Below are 16,747 nucleotides of genomic sequence, written 5' to 3'. Positions count from 1 at the left end.
AGGAGTCAGGGCTGGGGTGATGGGGGTTCCACTTACTGAGACAGGGACACAGAAGGAGAAGCTGGGCCGGGGGTGGGTAGGTGAAGATTTCCGTTTTGGATGAAATAGGAACTTTTAAGAGTCCAGATTGTGTGTCCGTGACGGTCCTTTGATGACAGTCAGGGGCCCTTGAGCGTGGGCCTTTCAGATGGACATTATTCCTGAATCAAAGCTTTCGCCGTCTGCTCATCCCTAAAATGTGGAAGCCGAGAGAACTTATTTCCCGATGAGACTGGTGAAGAGGAGGAGAAGTGCTCTCTGAACGCAGGCAGGACATATGTTCTTCATCCAAATCACGTTTGTCTGGAGTGCTTGGCTCACTCCTGGGGGACATGAGGAACCGTGTGGGGATGCGGCTGGAGGGGGAGAGAAGGAGGAAAGATTGCTGGGGAAGGGCGGCTGCGGCTTCTGAAGACGGGGCTGAGTTCAGGGCTAAAGAAAGACCTTCATGGCCACCTCTCCAGACTTAGTCTGTCTTCACAGCCCAGATCAAGTGCTGCTTCTTCCAGGAAGCCTTCCTGGCTCTCTCCTATACCCCAGGCACTGAGCAGAAGTCGTCAAGTGGTGATTTAACTTTTCATGGGTCTCTCCATTCGTGGTCTGCCCACCAAGAAATTAGTCTGGAGTAGTGGTTCTCAAACTTGGCTGCACGTTGCAATCACCTGGGGAGCTTTAAAAAATGGTAATGCTGGCCAACCCCAAAGATGCTGATGTAATTGTTCTGGGGGTGCTGCCTGGGCATCAGGAGTTTTTTTGTTTTTTTGTTTTTTGTTTTTTGTTATTTTAAAGATTGATTGATTGATTGATTGATTGATTGCTATGTTGGGTCTTCGTTTCTATGCTAGGGCTTTCTCTAGTTGCAGCAAGCAGGGGCCACTCTTCATCGCGGTGCGCGGGCCTCTCACTATTGTGGCCTCTCTTGTTGCGGAGCATAGGCTCCAGACACGCAGGCTCAGTAGTTGTGGCTCACGGGCCTAGTTGCTCCGCGGCATGTGGGATCTTCCCAGACCAGGGCTCGAACCCATGTCCCCTGCATTAGCAGGCAGATTCTCAACCACTGCGCCACCAGGGAAGCCCATCATCAGGAGTTTTAATAGCTCCCAGATGATTCTAATGCATAGCCAGGTAACTTGATAGTTGATAATTCCCTCCCACCCAGACACATACATGTGCTTTTGTCTAACACATTTTCAGGAGGCAAAAGCGACAATTCCACCCAATTATTGCTTAAATAAAAGGTGGCTTATTGCTCTTAGCCAAAAGGATGGCTGTTGTGGCAGGAGTACTAAGTGGCCAGCAGAGACGGGTTCCAGGATGACGGGCTTTTGTAGACTGTCTGCGTCTCACTTTGCACAGCCAGAAGGGGTCCCTGGGGCTGGTGCTTAGTTGGAGCCAAGAGCCTACGTACACACATAGGTTCTAAGAAGCGGCTCAGCCCAGGGGTGGAGCCAAACTGCCTGGGTACCATCTTGTTTCTGCCACTCAGTAGCTATGTGGTTTGGGGAAACTATTTAACCTCTCTGTGCCCTAGTTTCCTTACCAATAAGATGGGGAAGATAATAGCAACTACCCTCCAGTAGGGACTGTTGTGAGGAAAAAAATGACTTATAAGAAAAATGCTTAGAACAATGGCGGACACCGGTGAACTCTGCTTTCATTAGTGTAGCTGCAGGTCCTGGTACTACTACCCACTTCTTTGCATCTTGTTTATAGTTTTCTGCAGGACGGAGGCTGTAACTCAACATGGCCTCTGACCACTTGGGCAGTGGTCAGTCTAAGGCTTGATGGTCAAGATGGCTGGACCCCAGGCTGTAGGTCCAGTCTGAGATTGGTGACTGCCATTTGCCAACATGGGTGATGTCACAGGCAGCAATGGGAGTTAAGGTTGCCAAACCGTAGCAGGTGTAGGGCAGGGGACTGAGTTTGTCCAGCTCTGTAACTTCCGGTCTCGTCTCTGTCAGCACCTTGCTTTGAGACCTTACGAGACCTGGTAAGTCCCCAGACTTTCTGTGTTTCAGGCTTCACAGGACAGGGTTCTAGAAGATGAGCTGGAAGATCCTTCCGCGTCCAGCCCTTGAAATATGTGCTAACTGAAGCTATGGACTTGGGGCTTCTGACCTGCTGGAGGACAGAGTTATTTCCAGGAAAGGGATTTGATCTGTGCATGAAAGACTGTGCATGTGTGTGTGTGTGTGTGTGTGTGTGTGTGCATCATGCATTAGTCCCTCAAACATCACAAGGACAAAGTCACAGCAAATAGCTCACCAGATAGGCCCCTATGAAATGGATTTCACTCTCTAATTTACTAAGTAATAGATTCTGATTCCTGATCATGTGTATTAGGGCCATGGTGAAGTCAGTAATCAAAACTCAGAAGAAAATGTGTTTTTCTTGCTCTTAGAGCAGAATAACCCACCCCCTCAACCCATCTCTATTAAAATCTCAAACATTTCCTCTTAGCAGTAAAAACCACACTGTAATCCCCAGGGGCCCAGTTATGTGCATCAGAAGACTCATCTCTAAACCTGTCCATTGAAATTTCTTTACCTGAATGGAGGACTTTCTAAAATCAAATAAAAATAAGGAACGTGGAACCAGCTGCCCCCAAATGCCTTGTTGGTTTCTCCACTTCCTACCGCCTCATGCTTTATGCCAAAGTTTATGAGTCTGTAATTTCCTGGAAGTTTATATAGCATGAAAGAAGGAGAAGTGATAAAATATGCAATGTAATTGCAAAAACCACGTACTAATCTCGCTAATGTGCTAGATTAAGACTGTAATGCCAGAAGCTACAAGGTGGTTAAACTGATTTAGAGCAAATTGTACCCCTAAGTCTCTTTTGTCTGTGCCCGTATTTTATGCCACCCAGACCTAACAATTTACTTTATTTTGGTTACTGATTTAGAGTCTAAGAATAATAATGTCACGTCAGACTGTATGTTATTTAGAATAATCTCCTCTCATGCTGGGCTGGATGAATACCTCTGAGATGAATCCTGCTTGTGGCAATGTGCCTGCCAGGGGATTCAAACGTGCTCTAGACCACAAGCGTCTCATTCCTGAGCCACTGCTCAGCTGCCCCTGGCTGGCTCCTGCAGGCAAATACAAGCCCCTGGGTATCCTGCAGAAAGGATGTCAGCTGGAAGTGGTAATGCTGCCTGGCACCCACATTCTCACAGGTACAGCCGGGCTCTGAGATCCCGAAGACTGGCCTCAAGCTTCAGCGCCACTATTCACAGATCACACCACATCTCTGAGCCGAAACCCCATCATGTAAAATGGGGTGAACGCACTCATCTCACTGGGTTGGGGTGAGGATCCAAGGGGTTGATATACCAAGTTCAGAGGCCCCAGTCAGCTTCCAATTATGGATAATTCTCTCTCCTTTATTTTAGATTAACAGAGAAGGTGAGGGACTTCAGAATCATCATTATAGCATCATTTTAAGCCATTTATGGGGGAAAAGAGCAATCCAAATTCATTTAAAAGTAATCGTTCATTGTCCATGCACCAAACTCTAGCCCACGTATCTGAACTTAATAAAGAAAAGTACTGGAGAGGGGGAGGGAGGAGATAAAAGTGGGAGGCACGTGTGTAAGTCATGAGTGTGTGTATGTATGGTGGGGTGTGGCACTGCCATGCGTGGTGGAAATCTTACTGTACAGGTTGTAGCCCCAGCTCTGTCTCTGACTTGACTGGATTGTCTTGACGGCATCCTTAGCCTCTCTGGACCTCCATTTTTTTCTTTGATAAAATCAGAGGGCTGAACTAGGTGATGTCTGAGGACCTTCTGGAATTCCAGGACCCATCTTGAGGGATGGTTGCTCTGCGCTGGGTACAGGGGCAGCTCGGCATCGAGAGTGACCACCGATGGAGCCCAAAGATGGCCTAGGCAGAGAGCTGAGACCAGGCAGAACCAGAACCAAGACGAGGCCCAGGACATCCGATCTAGAGCCAACAGGCTGCCACGTGAGTGCTTGGAAATGCACGGGGAACCCAAAAGCTGCGTATCTCTTCCTACGTCTTTCTCAGATTTTCTTTTCAGTTTCCCCTTTTCCTGTTTATTTTCTCTTTCATTTAGATCCCTCATGTCATGTGATCATAGGGTCATTTCATGCTCCTCGTATCTTTGACCCCTTCCTAGTATTGAGTTCACCATTTCTTTTTAATTTCCAAGCTAATCAAAAGAAGTATGAAATGGAGCCTTGTCTGATCTCCTCAAACAGATTTAATGATATTTTTGCAGATGTTTGCCTAGGGTCTACTATGAGCCCTCATCATATTTCATCACATCTTATATCTCTTTTTCAATTTGTCTTACCTGCCCCTGCTAGACTGTGAAATCTTAGATGGTAGAGATTCTGTCTTTTTTATCGCTAAAACCGTCTGCCATGCTCCACATGGTGCCTTCCGTCATGGGGTGCTACACACCTGCACGGAGCAATTGGAGAGAGAGAGAGAGAGAGAGAGAGGTCCACCAGAACGGATAAATAATAAAATAGTGTCACACAAACTTGAGAAACAACCATACAATCCACAAACTATTGAACATCTTGTAGGAGCCAGGCCCTGGGCTGGATTATTTGGATAATAGAGAGACTGTAGAAGAGACAGTAGACTGTAGTAGATGCCACCCAGGTCCCCCATCAGGACCCAGGCTCCTCCAGAGGCTGGAAGCATGGACTGCTTTGGCTCAATTGCCCATGGCTGAAGGGAGCCACCTGACCCAAGATTTGGGGCAACACATAGGGTTTGGGGTAAAAAGCCTGGCCCCCTTACCTCTACTTGGGATAACTCTATAGGATCATCTCTTTGCAATTCAGAGCTCCTTTTGGGATTGGCCGAGCCCTCTGTTACAACTACGTTATAGTTCAGTTTCTCCCTCTGCCTGACTTTGTATACTTTACTGCCTCACAAGTGTCAGTCCTGAGACTACCCCACTCCCTGGCCTGTAAACCACTTGCATGCAGGTCTTTGTCTTAGAGTCTGTTTCCCAGGAGTATGATCTATGACCAGACAAATGAGAATAGACATTTATCCTGAGAACTGGGAAGATGACCTGGGAAACAGAAGATCAGCTCCATGACCTTGGCCAAGTGACTCCCCACTCTGAACCTTAGTTCCCATATGTACAATGAGGGGGTTATAGAGACTGGTGGGTATCAACCCAAATCCCTTCTCCCCTTTGTCCACAGTGATTGCACTATAGTTGGGCATGTGCTTTATTTCTTAGCCTCCCTTGTAATCAGGCCTGGGGGGCTACGGCCTCTCCAACAGGTGTGCAATGTCTGGATCGGGGCTTTAGACCTTAGCTGTGCCTCTTCTATACTCTTTTCCTTTCCCATGAGTTGGTACCTGAACATGATAGTGAAACAATGTTGACCAAAAGATGACGAACTGTCCTAGAAGTTGGAGGAGCAAAAAAAGTAAGGAAATGGGTCCCTGATCTGGGCCGGGTAGAGCAGAGCTGCTCACCGACCTGGGCTACTTCTGTGAGTTCTGTTGTGCGAGAGAGAAATTTCCTGGTTCTTTAATTCAGCTTAATTTTCACTCTAACAAATGCAGGCCTTGCCAGCTGATTCTATGCAAAATCAAATGTTTTGGAAATCATTCATCTTCTTTCTAGCTGTATCATTATGTGATTGTAAAAAACCAAATGTTTTAGGAACAATATAGTCATTCCTCCATCCCTCCATCCATTCACTGATTTGGCATGTACTGAGAGATCTGCCAGGCCCTGGGGATACACAGGTGAATAAGACACAGGCCCTACCCTGGAGGTGCTCACAGCTTAGTGTGGAGAAAAAGACTCTCAAATATCTTACTATGATACAGTGCAGGTGAGAACCACATCAGAGGTTGGTACTAAGTACCTCCAGGAAGAAGTGTTAACTCATAAGAAGGTGGGACAAGAAGGTATCACAAAATTGCATTTTGAATACAGAATACAAAAATACACTTTGAATTGGGTTCTGAGGTATGAGTAGGAGTTTGTCAGAGGATAAATAGGGTGGACATTTGGGGCAGAGAAAAGAGGATGCAAATGGGTATGTTTTGGACACTGCAGATGTTTGCGGCAGAAGTGCAGGGTAGAAGTCATGGGATAAAGGTGAGAGGCCTTGGACGATAAGAGTTTTGACCCCATCCTCACAGCAGTAGGGGCTCAGTGAAGGTTTAATCAGGACATGATGGGATCCCAGACGGGGTTGTGTGGAGGTCAGTCCAGCCCTAGTGGAGCAGGAGCTGGAAGGGGAGACCGAGGAAAGGAGACCATGTGGGGACAGTGGCAGCCTCTGCTGCATCAGAGCATGGTGGTCACCAGAAGGAAGGTCACCTGGGTTACCTTTGGAGAGACACAGCAGCGCAGGAGAACGGAAACTCTTCTGTATGGTCACCAGCTCAGTTCATTGGAGGGTCCACTGCCTACAGCAGTGCCTGACACCTAGTGGGTACTCCTTCAGTGCTTGTTGAATTTTTGAATGAAGGTGGGAACGGGAGAAACAAGATGCTCTTTGGGGGCTGGAGGAGTGGGAACTGAAATGATAAAATTAGAGGGGGGATGCATGGTGGTCACTGGTACCCAGTATGGCTTTCTGTGCGGTTCACACAAGGGAGTACAATGGCCCGGGGCACTCTCCTCCTCTGCGCTCCCCCTCCTGGATTCTGATCGTTTGTTCTTCCCTCCGCCTTTCATTCTCTGTCACCAGAGCCCGGAAGTGGCTCCAGGAATAAGCGAGTGCCTTTTTTTTTTTTTTTTTCTCCCAAATCACTATCTTTTTTCCTTCTTCAGAAGTTCACGTACTGCATCTTGACAATATGCAAATGAACCATCACCATGGCATTACCTGGGGTAAACCATGTTCTCTTTTCATTCAGCTGTCTTTAGTTAAGGTACAGTCAGCGTTTCCCACCATGGACTTTTGTTTCCAGAGTTTCAGGCTCAGCAGGGGACAGAAGAGGACCAGTCCAATGGAAACTTCCTCCAGAAAGGGCATTTCTCAGGGCAGGCTCGTGTTGGCTCCTCTTCCTCCCCTGCTTTCCTGGAGGCTCAGGCTGGTCCTGGCAGACAGGCAATGTCTCGGGAGAGTTGAGAAGATTCTCAGATGCATAGAATGGATCAGAGACTCTGAGTTAACCTGGCCCCCTGGGGGTCAGACTTGGGCCTGAGGAACCCTTGGAGTTCAGGTGATGGAGGGGGGCGGGGGTGGGGGGACTCTGTGCCCCTCCAGCTTAAATCAGAGCTAACCCTAACTCTTATTTCTTTTTCCTGTTACATGGTGTGCTTCGGCATAAGATTTCATTTGAAGAATAAGTCCTGTGGCTAAATAGTTTGGCCAGCCTTCCTGCACCCATTTTACAGATGAGGAGGCTGAAGCCCAGATGGAGGAAGCAAGTTGCCCACATTGACAGGGCACGTCAGGAGTTGACCTAGAGTCTTGGGAAAGTGACTTGACATCTCTAAGTCTGATTTTCTTATCTGTAAGTGTGGAAGGGGGGAAGTCTTTGCTGAACTGTTTATATTAAACGAAATATAAACTTGCAGACATTGTTGTCAGATGAAAGTTGGTCCAGGTTTTTGGAAAATCTGCAGTATCTACACAAGCTGAACATCAGCAACTCCACCCTTGGTATCTATCCATCCGACAGAAACGAGTGTTTATGTTCTATATACGACAAGTACAAAAATACTCCCAGCAGCTTTATTCATAATAGTTCCAAATAGGACATATAGTCTGAATGTCCATCAATGGTGGGATGGATAGATTGTGGCATATCCATCTAATGAAATACTACACAGCGATAAGAAAGAACAAATAGGTGCTATACACGATGATACAGAGAATGTCACAAATGCAATACCAAGGGCAGGAAGTAGGATACAAAAGAGTGTTTACGGCATAATCCCATTTATATGAAGCGTAAGAACAGGCAAAGGTACTCTATGGAGACAGTGCTCAGGATAGTAGTTTTGTTTGGGGAGAATTGATTTGGGGGGGATGTACAGTGTTACGGGGGGCTGGAAATGTTCTATACCTTGATTGGGTGGTGGCTTCACGAGTGTGTACAAGTGGAAAGATTAATCAAACTGTATCCATGAGTATTGCATGTCATTGTACGGATGTTATCAAAAAGGTGAATAAAGCAATTATAAATATTAACAAAAATCAGATAGTAGACCCCATGTGTGTATGTGTGTGTGTGTGTGTGTGTGTGTGTGTGTGCATGTTAACAACTGGGGTCCCAATGGAAGATGTAAGGTACTTCCAGAGCTAGGGTCCCACAGTAAGGCACTCTGAGCCTGTGGTTCCCAAACTTTAACATGCATGAAAATCACCTAGAGAGTGTGTTATACACAGATTCCTGGGTCCCATCCCAGAGTTTCATATTCAGTGAGTTTGGGGCGGGACCTCAGAGCCTTGCTTTGCTTCAAAGTTCCCAAGTGACGCTGAAGCAGCTTGCCCACAGACGCCACTCTGAGTAGCAGCACCGGTCTAAGTGGTCCTCAGAAGCAAAGGGAAAACATTCCATTCAACATCCCACCCTCCAGGGAAGTTCATGGGCCAAGGTCCCACTCACAGGGGCCTCCCTTCTGCCAGCTGAATCCCACAGGAGTGCGTCTCATTGATGGAGTCTGATTTAACTTCGGATCCTTAGCTGCAAGGACATCTGGGAAATGTAGTTTTTAACTTCTGAGTCTTGCTGTGCAGGAAGGTATACAAGGGGGATACATAGATTCAAGTGACATTTGACCACCCCCCACAGTTCCTGCTCAGCAATTGGCTGTGACACTCCAGATGCTCAGGGCACCGATGTGAACACAGGTGTTCTGCTGGGTGAATTAACTGCAGCTTTGTTGTCTTCTGGGGATTTTTGACACTTTCTTTTTCAGTCTAGGAGAGTCAAGTTTCAGGTTGAAAAAGTCTGATAAGGATTGTTCACAGAGACAATAATTTCCTTGTTTGGCTCAATGATGCAAAAAGGACATCAAAATTTAGTTCATGCTAGAGTTAGAAGAAACAACTCAGTGCAACCCATTTCTAAGACTGGGAAACTGAGGCCCTCCCCTGAAAAGGACAAAGATCACCTGGGCAGAGGTGAGACTTAAACTCATGTGTCTTCCTTTGGGTTTAGAAAGCACTTCGCTTTCCATGATTCTCTTTGTTCCTCCCGTGTTCCCTTGACTAGAGCAGGATGGTATTGTTATTTTACAGATGGAGAGGGCCGAAGTTCTGACAAGGCAAGCAAGCACGGCCATCTCACCTGGTACAGCCTGGAGCCAGAAGCCTGCCTTCCAGTCTTGGCTCCTCTGCCTGCTAGCTATGTGACCATGAATTAACGACCTAACCTCTCTGTGCCTCAGTTTCCTCTTCTGTGAGATGGATTTAATAATGGTACACACCTCAAAAAGTTTTGGTAAAGAAGGCGTGAGATAGTAGATGTAAAGTGCTAGCACAGTGCCTGAAACTTTGTAAGTCTTCAATACGTGTTAGCTATTGTTATTTTTCGGAGCTTTTTCTAAGGAAGAGTCTCAGAGCTTATTCAGGAGCTATCACAATGCCCCGAGAGAGGCTGGTTTCCATAAAGCAATCAGATAAAACAAAACAAAATAAAGCAAAGCGGCAGTCTGGGAGGGAGGTTAGTTTGGAGAGGCCAGGTGGCCTTACCTGTGGCTGTAATGGGTGGCTGCTTTCATGGGATCCTTCGGGGGGAGCCACCAAATGACCCTTTTTCAGCATCTCGCTGACTCTGCTACAGTGATGCGTTTCACCGTTTGACAGTTACTTCTTTTGGTTTCAAATGCATTTTCCCCTCCCAGTTACAATGGAAATACTTCTTAAGAAACACGCACTGGTGCCGCTGTTCGCACCTCCACACCAGCCCTACTCTGTGCCAGGTCTGGGACAGGTGTTGTATACATACTACGTCCGATCTTCACTACAAGCCTCTTGGTGGAGACTGGCTGGCAGCCGGCTGAGCCCCAGATCTCAGAGAATGAGATGCTGGCACCAGGGCAGGAGCGGGAACAGCAGGAAGGAGGCCTATGAGATACCAGGCGCCACAGTTCTCGGAGATGGGACATTATTCCCATTTTGCGGATAAGGAAACTGAGGTTTAGAGAAACATCTTGTGTGGGTCCTAAAGCTGGGAAGTGCTGTCCTCAGGATTTGAATGGAGACCCTTCCGTCTCCAAAGTGACTTCTTGCTTCTTGTCTTGTCTCCCATGAAAGGAAAGTAGACAATGACGGGGTGAAATGGGTGACCCCAAATATATATTTGTGACTTCATCATTCCATAGAGCTGGGGCCTTGCAGAGGCGCAACGGTCCTGGAAGAGTGATTAATGCCCAGCTTTGGCTTACCAAAGCTTTGTCGAGAGGCTCGGCCCGTGGTGATCCCAAGAATCATTTGTTCCCTGGCTCACTCAGCTGTTCACTGTGGGTTAGTGTCTACCGTTGGAGAGTTTGCTAGTTTCCATCCAAAACCCATCCCCTCTTTGTAACAGAATCCCAATCTTATTTGGGATGCCAGTATGCCCATCTGAAAGATTATATTTCCCAGGGTCCTTTTTTTTTTTAACATTTTTATTAGAGTATAATTGCTTTACAATGGTGTGTTAGTTTCCGCTTTATAACAAAGTGAATCAGCTATACATATACATACGTCCCCATATCTCCTCCCTCTTGCGTCTCCCTCCCACACTCCCTATCCCACCCCTCTAGGTGGTCACAAAGCTCCAACCAGGGTCCTTTTTAAGATGTGTCCGAGGGACCAAGTTATGCCCAGTGAAATCTAAACAGAAGATTAGGGGATGCCTTCAGGGAGACCACTTACAGGGAGCCCATTCCTTACCTCACCCTGTCCTGCATTCTCCTCCTTCCTGCCTGCAGAGCATGGTAGCCAGAATTCCAGCAGCCACCCTGGATGACGGTGAGGTGGATTTGCAAAGGGCAGCCACATGGAGAGAAGTGGAGCAGGAGGAGGGAAGGTCTCTGGGTTCCTGATGCCTGTTTCTTTGACTTGAGAGAGGAATGCACGTCCTTCCTTTTGAACCTACCGTTCTTCTGAGTTTTGGGTTATGTGGAGACAAATCCAGGCTTAGTGGATATATCTACTGTATGGAGAGCACAGTTGTAGGCACCGGTGGGGATACAGGATGACTCTGTCATGGAACATCTGTGCTTAGAAAGTTCTATCCAGCAGGAAGCTATAAAACAAGGATTCAGGGCATGATAATAGCCTGAGTGTGACTTTCGGAGTAGCTGGGTGGGACTTGGGAAGTCCTCCTAGAGAAGGATGTATCAGGTCTTAACCGGCAACAGGCAAGAAACTTCCAGGCGGAAGGAATAATACGGGCAGAATGAGTGCAGAGTGTAGGGCTTGACTTTAGAACGGCATGTTTGCCTGTATTCAGGAGTGATTTGACTGGAAAGGGGCTCGGGAGAGTCTTGGGATGCCAGGGAAGTCAGCGAAAGTCATGAGCAGGAGAATGACCTCATCACATGTGCTCATCAGCTTCTTCTTTCCACTCAGCTCCACCCACCAGGCTGTCCCCTGAGACCAACCACAGACTTCCCCAACTCCTGATCCTGATGAGGGAGAAAGAACTGATATCACTAGCAGTTCTTGTAACCTTTGCAGTGATCAGAGCCTCATCTTTTGCCATCTATCCTCCCCACCCCTTTTTTGGATACACTTTAAAAATTTTGAATTGTGGCAAAATAGACATAACATAAAATTTACCACTTAAACTATTTTTAAGTGTACAGTTCTGTGGTATTAAGTACATTCACATTGTTGTGCAGCCATCCATCTCCAGAATTCTTTTCATCTTGCAGAACTTAAACTCTCTATCCATTAGATAGTGACTCCCCTTTCCCCTCTCAGCCCCTAGCAACCACTATCTACTTTCTCTCTCTCTGAACATGACTATTTTAAGTACCTCATATGAGTGGAGTTAGACAGTATTTGTCTTTTTGTGACTGGCTTATTTCACTTAACATAATATCCTCAAGGTTCATCCATGTTGTAGCATGTGTCAGAATTTCATTTCTTTTTAAGGCTAAATAATATTCCATTTTATGTATATACCACATTTTCTTTATCCATCCATCAGTGGACACTTGGCTTCCACCTTTTGGCTCTTGTGAATAATGCTGCTATGGACATGGGTGTACAAATATCTGTTTGAGTCCCTGCTTTCAATTCTTTGGGGTATATACCTAAAGGGGAATTGCTGGATCATTTGGTAATTCTCTGTTTAACTTTTTGAAGACTTGGCGCACAGTAGCTGTGCCATTTTTCATCCCCCACCAGCAATGCACAGGGTTCCAGTTTCTCCACATCCTTGTCAGTCCTTAGTCTTTTCTTTTCTTTTGTGATAGTAACCTCCTTAATTGTTGCTGTTCATTCCCTTGCATTCCATTCCATTGTCGGAAACTTGTTGTCATCACTGAAAAAAAAAAACCAATCCGGTACCCTGGGGAGCTAAGCATCCTGACAAGCCTCAGAAGCTCATGAGAATCAACCATCAGTGGCTCTGTAGAGCAGCGGAAGGTCCAAAAGGGCAGCCACGTGAAACACCTTCCCTCCTCTCCTTCCAAAGAGCAAACACTCCCTGAGTCTTGAGGAAGCATTTCGGCACGCACCAGACTATTGAAACCAGTGCGTGGAAATGCTTCTGTTACATTCTTAGGATCTTCTTCCATTTGGGGATTCTGGGAATTTTATTTTGCCTTCACGGTGGCACAGGAATAACCACATGGTCCAAACCTAAGTTTTCATGTGCATTTCCTTGTTGAATTTTGCACATTGAAATTTTTATATTTGTGCATCCTTTTGTGATGCCGCAATGTTTTCCTTGAAATGTGTATTGATTTGTAAATTAGATGGTCTCCTATGATAAAATACCACTTGTGCAAACAATTTTTGTTGTTTCAGGAGGTGTGGAGGGGGACCTGGAGGGGAAGGTGGGAGGGAGAGAGCCCCCGGAGGGGGGTGTTGCAACGTGCAAAGGGAAGAGATGTGGCCTGGGCTACGGCGGTGGCAGTCAGGAGCCACTGGTTGTGGGGGAACGGGCGTTAGACGAGATGCGTTTCAGAGACAATCTACAGGACATGGTGACCAGTCAGGGGTCACAGGGTTGAGGCAGAGTCAAGATTGACTCTCGGATTTCTGGCTTCATGGAAGGGGGAGGTGGAGGAGGTGGGGAACAGGACGGAGGGGCTGGTGATGACATGCAGGGACATGGGATTGGGGGAGGGTCAGAGGGGAAGGGGAGGTTGGGGGACGGAGTGTGAAGGGCCTTGAAGGTGGGTCTCAGTGTGTGAACTTGACCCTCTGGGCTGGAGAGACAGCATGAGTTTGTTTACCCCTGAGTTGGTGCATGGTCCGGTTCAGGTGAGAAGAGATGGCTGTGTCCCAGGCCAGGCCGATGGGGGTGGACAAGATCATCGAATCCTAGATCTGAAGGGGTCTTTAGTCTAGTTGTGCCAAGGTGCAGATGTGGCAGCTGAGTGACGGCCCGAGGTCTTAGGTTGGGCTGGCGGGAGACCAGAGACTAGAACCCAGGTGTCCTGACTCTTGGGATGGGGAAGGGGCTCTTGACCCTGGGCCCCTCAGCTCTCTCTTGGGTTGGTGTCCTTAGGGCACACCCCCATCCCCCAGCATCTCACTCCACTTCCGGTGCTTCCATCCTGGGCTGAGGACCCAGCACGCAGTAGAGTCAGAATGACCTGAGTTCACGTCCTGCCTGGCTCATATCCTGGAAGGCCCTGGGCGGTGGTCCTCTTCCTGAACATTGTCAGTTTCCTCATTGGTCACACTGATGCTTCCATCCCTGGGCTGGGCAGGTTTAATGAGACCTTAAATGGCTGGCGGATTGCTCAGCACACAGCGGACTCTCAGTAAAAAATGGTTGAATCTGAGTCATTTCAGAGTCTGCCTGGCTGTCCCCTCCTCCAGGAAGCCTTCTTTGGTTCCCTCTCACCTACTTACACAAGGTCAGATAAGGTCCCCCTTCTCTACGCCCCTAAAACATCAGGGGCTCCCTGAGCCCAGGGGCTGGCATTACTTAGCAAGATAGTTTGATTTTGGCATCACAAAAATTCTGTCTGTGCTGCTTCCTAATTGTGGCATCTTCGGCGAGTCTTTCAGTCTCTCTGAACCTCAGTTTCCTCATCTGCAAAAGGGAATGATATCAGTAGGACCTGCCTCTTAGAGTCTTTGTGAGAATTAAATGAGATAATGCACAAACACAGTGCTTAGAACGATGGCTGACACATAGTAAGTGCTCAATGAACATTAGCTATTCATCCATTAGTTTCTGTTCTCAATGCTATTTTTGCTTGTAGGCCCATTGGACTGGGAGTCAGAAGACCTGGGTTCTGGTCTCAGCTTTTTATTCTGTTGGTTTTCTGTGACTTTTTTTTTTTTAAATTAATTTTTATTGGAGTATAGTTGCTTTACAATGCTGTGTTAGTTTCTATTGTACAGCAAAATGAATCAGCTATACATATGCATATATCCCCTCTTTTTTGGATTCCCTTCCCATTTAGGTCACCACAGTGCATTAAGTAGAGTTCCCTGTGCTATGCAGTATGTTCTGTGACTTTTTGATGTACCTGGAACTGTTTTAGATAGGTGGTTAGGTAATCGATGAGTGATTCTGTAATAAAGAGAAGCTCTCTGTATTCACTGGGTCAGGCACAGACTAGGTGACGAATCCGTGTTTGTGGAGTGGCTTTGTGGGGAATAGACTCTAAGGTGGCCTTTGTCTTCTCTCCTGTGACCTCAGGGGCTTTCTGGGAGTCTGCACTCCTGGCGGCACCTGCTCTGAGCGAGTGGGGTTCCCATCTCCCTGCTTCCCCGGAGCCCTCCCACCGCGGACACAGTGGACACCCTTGACCTGGGGGCACACCCAACCCATTGGGCCTTGCTCTGCACGCGCACGTATATATATATTAGAAATGCTTCTCTTAATCATATCTTGAATTAACGCAGGCCTCGTTCATTCCCAGCTCTCATTACCCTCTTAATTAACTCGGCACAGATGGAAAAAGTCGGAATTGCTCTAGCCGAGTTGTTCTGCTAGTTTTAAAATGAGATGGCATATGGGAGGACGAGGGGGAACGGGCCGGCTCAGAGGGAGGAGATGAGTTTTCAAGCTGTCACCGGAGCGTCAACAAACGCTCCATCTGTCAGTGGTGAGGCTGGGCCGAGGCATCGTGCAAGGGGCTGGCGTTCAGAGGGCCACACGCGCCAAGGCCCAGCAGTCCTGGCTGCCGCAGAGATCTCTGGGATGCGGCCCCCAGCCCTGGAATGGCTGCTGAGCGTTCTGGGGTCCTGATGTGGGAGGAGACCTCTGCCCTAGACTGTGATGGAAACCTTCCGGGCCCGCACTGCTGTTTGGGAGCCAAGGAAGGCTTTTATTTTCCTTCTTATCTAAAATAGTCTTAAGGAATGAATTACATCGACTCCACGTGGCTGTCAGAGGGAACTTTCTAAAACGCCCATCACTTTGCTGCTTGACTGTCATTGGCTCTCCACGGCCCTCCAGGCAGAGTCTGGCCCTGACCCTCCCTGACTGAAGCCTCATCTCTGCCCAGCCCTCCACTCGCCCCACGCTGCCTTCAGCCGTGCTGACCTTCTGTGGTCTTTCAGACGCACCATCGCACTCTCTCTTGCCTCTGGGCCTTAACATTTTCTGTTGCTCTGCTGGAACCCATCCTCTGCTCCTCCTTTAAGGCCAGCTGTGTTAGGTACCCCTAAGAGTCCTTGCTCTCCTTCTGTGTTTCTCCAACCAAAGTGTTTCCCAAAATACTCTGCTTGGGAATGAATTAATAAATGATTCCTTAGCAACAGCTCACTAAAGGGTGTTTGTGTTGTTTGGGGATGTGTCTCATCCCGCAGAGATCAGAGAACCTTAGAGTTCAAAAATACCTGAAAAATCTCTTGGAGTGCAGGCATCCTCTCTAGAGCATCCCAGGCAGCTGGGTGTTCAGCCTTGGCTGGCATATGCGCAGGGACGGGGAACTCACTCTCATAGGTGGACGGGTCAGATTGTTCCTCCTTTCTCTGGGGTGGGCAGTGACTGGAGTCCCTGTGAAATGCGTGGGAATAAAATCTCCCCCTCTACCACGTGACAGTCCTGGAGGGGCTTGACCACAGGGTCTCCCCTGAGCTTGCCACTCTCAGTGACAACAACATGGAAGGTAGCATCCACTGTCAGCTCTCTGACACCCCAGTCAGATGACACAGGCTTGGGATGACTGCTCTGCTTTGTGTCCAGAGGTTTGTGGAGTAGCAGACAGCTCAAACTTTGAAGTCAGAAAGTCCTGGTGCCAAACCCCTCCTCTGCTGCTTATTAGCTGAGACCTCAAACAGGTGCCTTAACCTCTCTGAGCCTCAGTTTGCTCATCTGTAAAATGGGGGGTGAGTCAGATGGTAGTTAAGGTCCTTTGCAGTTGTGATCTGTGAAGTTCCCAGTTGGTTGAATCTCCTGCTTCTGTGTCAGGGAGATGTTCTGATCTCATCTGGCCTCCAAACCCCTGTCCCTCCACCCCCGTCCCTCTACCGTCGTTCCTGGTTTATTGCACTGACTCTTTGGCTACCTTCACCAAGTTTTCCTAAAATTCAGTTCTGATCAGGTCATTCCTCTGCCCCGTCTTTATCCTCCCATCAGCAGCTGAGTCATGTCCAAGCTCCCTACA

This window comes from Balaenoptera borealis, assembly GCF_965194805.1.
Source record: "Balaenoptera borealis genome assembly, chromosome: 8".
In the NCBI taxonomy this organism is placed as follows: domain Eukaryota; kingdom Metazoa; phylum Chordata; class Mammalia; order Artiodactyla; family Balaenopteridae; genus Balaenoptera; species Balaenoptera borealis.
The sequence above is the reverse complement of the archived record's forward strand: the minus strand, read 5'-3'. Positions refer to the sequence as shown.